The sequence below is a fragment of the Dipodomys merriami genome, unplaced genomic scaffold (assembly GCF_024711535.1).
Source record: "Dipodomys merriami isolate MVZ:Mamm:240054 unplaced genomic scaffold, mDipMer1.0.p SCAF_2243, whole genome shotgun sequence".
Taxonomy (NCBI): Eukaryota; Metazoa; Chordata; class Mammalia; order Rodentia; family Heteromyidae; genus Dipodomys; species Dipodomys merriami.
In genome coordinates, this window is record NW_027203653.1 from 21,394 (window position 1) to 29,325 (window position 7,932).

Consider the following 7,932-nt stretch of genomic DNA (forward strand, 5'->3'; position numbering starts at 1 on the left):
GAAAATATAATGCCATCTTAAGAAAGTCATTTAGGGCTGTGGGAATGTGGCTGCATGGTAGGTTTATTGCCTAGCATTCATCAAACCCTGGGTTCAATTCCTCAGTACTGCATAAACAGAAAAACCTGGAAGTAATCTTATGCCACAAGTGGTAGAGTACTAGCCTTGAGAAAAAAAAAAAGAAGCTGGGGAATAATTCCCTAGCCCTAAGTTAAGCCCCTGGACTGACAAAAACAAAACACATTTAGTAAATGCAAAATAAAGAACCCATACTTGCCTTGGAATATATAATTGCTCCTTCCATGCTGACACCTGAAAATAGTCCCTAATTCATGTACTTTACTTATATTAGGATACTGTGTTAAAAAAAAAAGTTTTCTTCATTAGGTCACATCAATTAATGCCTGGAATGTGCTTAGATATCAGGTGAAGATTAATTCTGGAAATTCAACGATTCTGGGCTTTTGTGTGGTCACTGCTAATCAAAAAGATAAGGGTAGTCAAAGTGTGATTTGGAAATCACAGTCATTGCACCAAAAATTCAGAGGCTAATTAACATTTGTGATAGAAGAGAAGGAATAACTCCAGATGAAGGAATAAAATAGTAAATAAAGTATTCCAGAAACTGTTCTAGGGAACCCTTTTTGGTTATTTAAGAACTAGTTATCAATTAGGCTTACTCCTCATTGACTTTAGCATTCTAAATCTTAGGCTGGTTCTTAATCTCTGTGTGATAAATATATCTCCTTCTATGCTGTTCTTTCATACCTGATCTCCTTTGCTTTCTAAAAATCTCAGTCTTTTATATTTCTCTATGAACATTTCCTGATACTATACATATACTGATGCCAGAAGATGCTAATGTAAGGGTCCCATAGCTCATGAGTCATTAATGTAACAACCTGAAAAGGAGGACATATTTATGGCTAACTCAAATTTTCGGAAAAGCTGCAATATCATCATTTGGTTCAAATTTCCATTCTTTGTCTACATAGTGTCATCCATTACACATAAATGTGAATATGAGATGGGTGCTGATGGCTCACATCTGTAATCTTAGCTACTCAGGAGATTGAGACCAGAGGATTGTGGTTCAAAGCCAGCCTGATCAGGAAAATCCATGAGACTCTTATCTTCAATTAACCACCAGAAAACCAGAAGTGGTGCTGTAGGTAAAGTGGTAAATAGTTCAACTTGACCTGAAGAGCTGATGGACAGTGCCCAGAAACAGAGTTCAAGCCCCATGACCAACAAAAAAGATATGAGTTTAAGTTTCCTCAAAATAAAGACAATGTCAATAATCTTCCCAAGCAGAAGAAATAATTCCAAAAGTTAAAATGTAAGTTATGGCTTCTTTGCTGTACATATTCTCTTCTTTTAAAAATTATAAATTTATTAGTTTTACAATAAATTTCAACTAATATTTCTTGTTTCAAAAGATAAGTCCATACAGTTGATATCACTTAGCTTTCTTACGATCTTAGATCAAAAGCCAATCCAGGCAGGGTCATCTGTCAAAATCTTATCTATAATTAAACACCAAAAAAGCCGTAAGTGCAGTTTTGGCTTAAGCTGTAGAGTACTAGCTTTGGGGGCATGTGGGCAGGAAAGACAACTGTTCAGGGACAGGGTCTGCCCTCTCGATTCAAGCCCCAGAACCAGCACAAACTAAACAAACAAGGACAGAGAAATAACCCCACATATTTCTTTGGGACCATCGGTAAAGAAGTACTGATCTGAGAAGAGGCTTCTTTTGCTGATAATACTCACTGGTTCCTGCTTTTTTGGAATCCTTATTTCTATGGAGAACTCAGGAACAGATTAAAGGAATTGATAACTGACTCCTGGAACAAGATAATCATCTCAGGGGAGAAATATCCATCCATAAGACACTTTAAAATCTCCATGTCTTTGTTTCTTTTCATTAGAACACTTTTAAAACAATGTCATTTCCTTTTGTTCTATGCTGGTTTTCAAATGGCACATTATTTCTTTTGTAATAGTCTCTACTAGAAGTTTACAGAAAAGTTTTATATGATTAAAGAACACACTCAAAAAAGTCAAGGACAGAGTATCCTTCTAATCTTGGGATTCTGTTCTTGTACAGTTAAAGTAAAGCATACGTTAACTTGAACTTTGTCATTGCTCTATGTTCAATTCCTCTCCTAGGATCAGTTTCCACATCCAGTAACTGTTACTTCCAGTAACAATCGATGGTGCTGCTTGAGGTATAATGAATGTTTTCTGGGTTCACTGTAATAACACAAGGATACCTTTGGACCTGAGGTAACACGTGTTTCAGAGACAACTTAATTAAGATAAAATATGAAATTTATATTTCTTATAAATTCATTATCCATGAGTACATTGAGTTCAAACTTTGTAAGTTCTCTTTAAATGAAGACGAGTTTTAAATGGGAAGAAGGTTCTCAGATCATTCTCTTTGTGAGTGTATTTGCTGCGCATTATTTCCCAAGTGTACATGAGTTAATAGTAAGAGAAAATATAGCAATAATAGGAGAAAGAGAAGTGCTGTGTTTAAGTATAAGGGTTCAATACAATATAGAAGATTCTACAAATAACACAACATTGAAACAATAAAGCCCAGTATGTAGATTTATGGGAGTGATATAGGGAAAGCATTACTCCTAAGTGAAACACTAAGTATGAGGCCACTCCCTTTCTAAATCACGCTTACTAATCATGCAAATTTGTTAAAAGTAAATGGAAGAATAATTCTGCTTCCAATGCAAGTCAGATATAAGAGCCTGGACTTAACTGGAAAAAAAGTCCATCTTGAGAGAGCAGGGATGATACTAGCAATGAACTGGTGGCTACGATGACATTTCTTTTTCTTTACTTATATATACTTTTTGTGGTGGTGGTGGTCTTGGCACTTGAACTCTGGGCCTGGGTACTGTACCTCTGCTATTCAGCTCAAGGCTAATGCTCTACCACTTGTGCCACAGTGCCACTTCCACTTTTCTTGTAGTTAATTGAAGAAAAGAGTCTCTGGGACTTTCCTAGTCGATCTGGCTTTGAACTCCAATCCTCAGATCTCACCGCCATCCGGTTTAACACTCAGCATATGTAATGTGTATGTTCATCTATCTTTATATGAATTCTTGAGTTAAAAATGTGGTATACAGCTTAGACTTTACACTAACAAAAATGTTTTTAATTTAAAAGTTCATATTACTGGATAAATAAAACCTAAGTATGTAAAGGAGTCTGGGAAGCTCAGTTTGCATCCAGCCTGGGCAGAACAGTCTTTGTGACTCTACCTATAATTAACCAGCCAAAACCTGGATTAGAAGAATGGCTCAAGTGATGGAATACCAGTCATGAGCAAGACTGATCAATAAGAGCTTGGGGCTTTTGCATACATACATACAAACATACTCACACATAGAGGCACTTACATGTGCACACATGAATACAAACATGATACAACTCTCAGAACATGTAGAAAAGTTAGAAAACAATATAAAATATGTCCTGAGTAAGACTAGAATCAAGTGATAATTGTTAAAATTAGAATGTCCTCAAGTGAATTACCTTAAAAAATGTTTGAGACTATTACATAGGTAGGGACCAGAGATAGTAAGAGAATCAAGTAATCATTATTAAAGGGATCAGATCCACGGAGGAACGAATCAGAGACCCCACAGGTGCATCTGAAAATGTTCATATCTTGTATGAAATGTTAGAACATCTTTGAAAATAGTAGATGAACAGTCTGAACAGTCAGTCTAATGGATAATATCATTGGAGAAGTTCAGGATTACTAGTCTGTATCTAGATTAAATCAAGAAAATATGGCAGAGCAATGTGATAAAAGGCTAGAATTCTAGCACTCAGACCAAGACAGGAGATTAGAGAGTGGAATTACATAGTGATAGCTTCCCTGAACCAAGGAGTATAATTTTGTCTTAATAAAACAAGCCATTCAAGAAAGGAATACAGGGGCTGGGAAGGTTGCTCAGTGGTAGAACGCTTGCTTTGCATGCCTGAGGCCCTAGGTTCGATTCCTCAGTACCACAGAAGCAAAAAGAAAAAAAGGTGGAAGTGGCGCTGTGACTCAAGTGGTAGAGTGATAGCCTTGAGCTGAAGAGCTGAGGCACAGCACCCAGGCCCAGAGTTCAGGCCCCACCACAGGACCCCCCCCAAAAAAATGAAAGAAAGGAATACACAGTAGGCAGATTGGGCTAATTTTGTCATTATGTTTTGAGAAGTCAAGTTTCTTATTGAAATGCATCTCATATATAATCATCTGTTCAGTTTTAAATGCTCTCTTCATTACAGAACATTCCTAGATGCAAAATGGCTTATGAATCCCATCCAAAATCTGAAAAAGTAAGTAATCATTCTGTTGGATTCTAAAGAAATAATGAAGTATTACAAGGTTAAGCCTGGAAAAATAACAAATTAAATCTAATGTAAGACTTTGTAGATCTTGCTAAATTAGAATTTAGATTTCAAATAAATATTTTGGTTTTGTTTGTGATTTCATAATCTATAGTATAGTACAAAAATTCTTTTTATGTAGATGGTTTAATTGACAAATTCACAAATGATTCTGGCATTCTATTTGCCTAGAATATTCATTCAAGAATGTTATAATTAGAAATTAGTTAATAGATAATTCCAATAGTTCATGTATTAAATGATCATGTGAATAATGTAGACAGAATTGCCAACAAATGGATTGTATTAATTTATAAATTTAGAAAAAGAGCAATTTTTTGAGGCTTTGGTATAACTTGGTATGAAGAGAATAATTCTGTGAGATCCTCTTTCTTCTACCTATATGTAACACAGGAAGCAATTCCCTTAATTACGTGCTTCCGTACACAATGAGAAAAATGCGAGGTTTGGGGTTTGTTTTAATTTTTGTTTTGTTTTATTGGTTTGTCCTAGGGCTTGACCTTTGGGCCTGGAAACTGTCTCTGAGCCTGTTTTTGCTCAAATCTCATGCCCTACCACTCCAAATTCAGTGCCACTTGTGTTTGGCTTTTTCTGAGAAGTTTATGGGAGATAAGTATCTAAGGAACCTTCCTGCCTGGGTGGGCTTTGAACTGTAACCTTCCAATCTTACCATCCTGAATATCTATGATGGTTAAAAATGTATAAATATAAATAATATTTGTAAGTGTTCTGATCTCAAGAATATCAGTGGGAGATAAATTCATGTAACCCAGTTTATTGTGGTGTTCTTTCCAGAACAAGGAGGGCATCACATTAACAGAGGTGTAGTATTTTTTCACAATAGAGATAAGGTATATTTTATGCAACTTATTTTTTAATTTAATTTTATTGACAAAATGATGTACAGTGGGGTCAAAGTAATTGTAAATTAGTGAATACATAACTCATTTTTCTCATAATTTTTCTTCACCCTAATACCCTCACAAGTTGTAATGTACATTTCCAACATAATGTCTTGTGCGTATTGTTATTGCATTGTTTTGCCCTTTGTCCTTTGTCTCGCCATTAAGTTGTTCCCTATCCCTTCCCTAATTAAGGGAAATATATATATACAACACACAGGGTACCAAAATCAAATACAGCAGGGGATAAACCATAGGGGGAAAATCCAAAGAAAATAGAAATCACATAGTACATTAAAAAAACAACAATCGCAAATAAAAATCTCTGTTTCCATATCTTAGAGTTCATTTTGCTCAGCATCAGATTATATGGTCATATATACGTATAACAAAGCCACTGGAAAATAATAGTTTCATGGACAAAATATCATGAAAACTATACGTTAAGTGTTTTGATGGTAAAGGTGGAATTAGGATTGGTGAGTTCGTGATTCTGATAAAGTAATTTCAAAAGAGTTTTAAAATTATGACAGGTAAAATTTAATTGTGCAAACTTTTTAACATCTTAGCCTATTAAGAAAATTTAAACTTGCCTGGGAAAATAGGCTTTCATGCAAAGAATCCATGGAGACTAAGCTGAGAGGGAGCAATGTGGGTGAAGATGGCTCATTTTCACAAAAAACAAACAAATCTCAGAAACCTTGCAATAAATCCTGTAGGTTCCTTTGAGAATTGTCCTTACACAGGAAATGTACTCTCACTGTGTGAAACAAGGTTGTAGTGGAATTTAAATTCAAAATTCTTAAAAAAAAATAAGGCATCAAAATTTGTGAATTGCCAAGCAGTAATTCTCTGAAAAACATAATTTGGGTCAAAATATTTAGGGAGAAAGTGTTCTCCACAATGAAAGAAGGTATTGGGTTTACACTTTTCTGCTTGTAATACTTTCCATAATGTCTTTGCACGTGAAGCAGTGAAACAGAAAAAAATCTTATTGGATACTTCAAACCAATGATTTCACATTTCTAAGTAGCTCACAAAATATAATATCCTTATTAACATGAGATAGTGAAGACTTTCCTTATTACATAAGCCAAAAAGGTTTGGAATCAGAAAAGAAGTGAGCAAATTGAAAAGGAAAGAAAAGGCGTTCTTAGAAGCCCTACCTAAGCATATTGGCTCCAACAGTGGAGGGAGGCCAAAACTTTATGATATATTGTAATAATATTTTTGGTACCTAATGTGATTTTACAGAGCTTATTTGGCTCCTTAATGCAGAACAGATTGAATGAAAACATGATAGTAAATTCCACATCCAAATAAATGAGCTTTAAAAGAGAAACCATCAACATGTAGCAGTGAGGGAGGCCGAATAGTCCTTCAGCTTCACTAGACTTGAAGTCCAGAAGCTGTGATTAATTGGAAATCAGGCAAGAGCTAAGAGGAGGACATCAAAGTAGAACACAGAAGTATTGTCCTTTGTAACAGACACAGTCATTCAAGGTATGGGTGATTTAAATCTGGTCGCCTTAGTAAACCTTGTTGAGCAAATGAAAGACCAAGAAAAAAATAATCGGTTGAAATCATTTTGCAACGAGTAACTTCCTGTTCCCGATATGGCATCAAAGGAGAATACTGAAAGAGAAGATAAAAGTGGAGTATTCTTCGATTTCCTCTAAACATGTTGTTAGCAAAATATATCTTTGAGTTTAGAAGTGTTTGAACCAAAAAGTGGTGGAGTACTTATTTTTGTGGGCACTTTAAACACAGGAAGACTTTAAAGGTAAAAGAAAAAAGAAAACGAATAGCTAAATATTTGTGATCACAGCTTCTTGGACTGGTTTTTTGGAGACAAAGATTTACATTAGAGTTTGTCCACATTAACATAGATGTTGGGTTTTCATGGCAACCAAATACAAGTGTAAAGTTTAATGGCTCGCTTGGACAAGTAAACAGCATGACAGAAAAAAATGGCAAATAATATTTAGTGAATTACTTCGACCAATTATTTTCCAGAACAAAGAAGAAAGATATAACTCAAAATCACTTGACTGAAAAGTACGAGAAAAGAGTAGTGAAGAGAGATGAGCGAAAACATAGAGGACTGTTTTGTTTCCAGTGGAGCACTGGGTTCTTGATCTTGTTTCTTCCATTCTATTCACAAGCTATCAAGTGTGTCTCAGGACTGGAGTATCCAGTTCAGAAAAAGAAAACTCGCTGAAGAAAATATTTGCAGCAGATATAGGTGATTTATAACCTTAGACAATCTATTTAAATCTGTTCAAAACTCTCCCCTGCCCCAAACTGCTCTTTCGAACAGCTTTGTTTGCTTTTCCAAAGACTGCACTTCATTAACTATTTAAAATTTTGAGAGGTCATATTCAACAATCTAGGGATTACTGTTTGGTTGCGATTTCTGTGTGTTTTTGTTTTTTTTTGTTGTGTTTTTTTTAACTGAATTTCAGAAGGTTTGCAAGTGTGTTACAATAAAATATGTCCATCTAATTGTCCAATGCTACTGGATTAGAGTCACTCCTTCTATCATTCTCAACCAACCCCTTCTGCAAGATTAATTTCAGATTTACTAATTCCTTTATCCCAT

General features: G+C 35.1%; 1 long non-coding RNA gene across 1 annotated transcript; it reads left to right on the plus strand.

Annotated features, from left to right (window-relative positions):
• Window positions 1-2,175: 2,175 nt before the first annotated feature.
• On the plus strand, window positions 2,176-7,618 carry LOC138835052 (uncharacterized). The gene is made up of 3 exons (XR_011374398.1): window positions 2,176-2,286; window positions 4,306-4,356; window positions 7,347-7,618. It is a non-coding gene; the product is annotated as an uncharacterized lncRNA (long non-coding RNA).
• The last annotated feature ends 314 nt before the right edge of the window (window positions 7,619-7,932 follow it).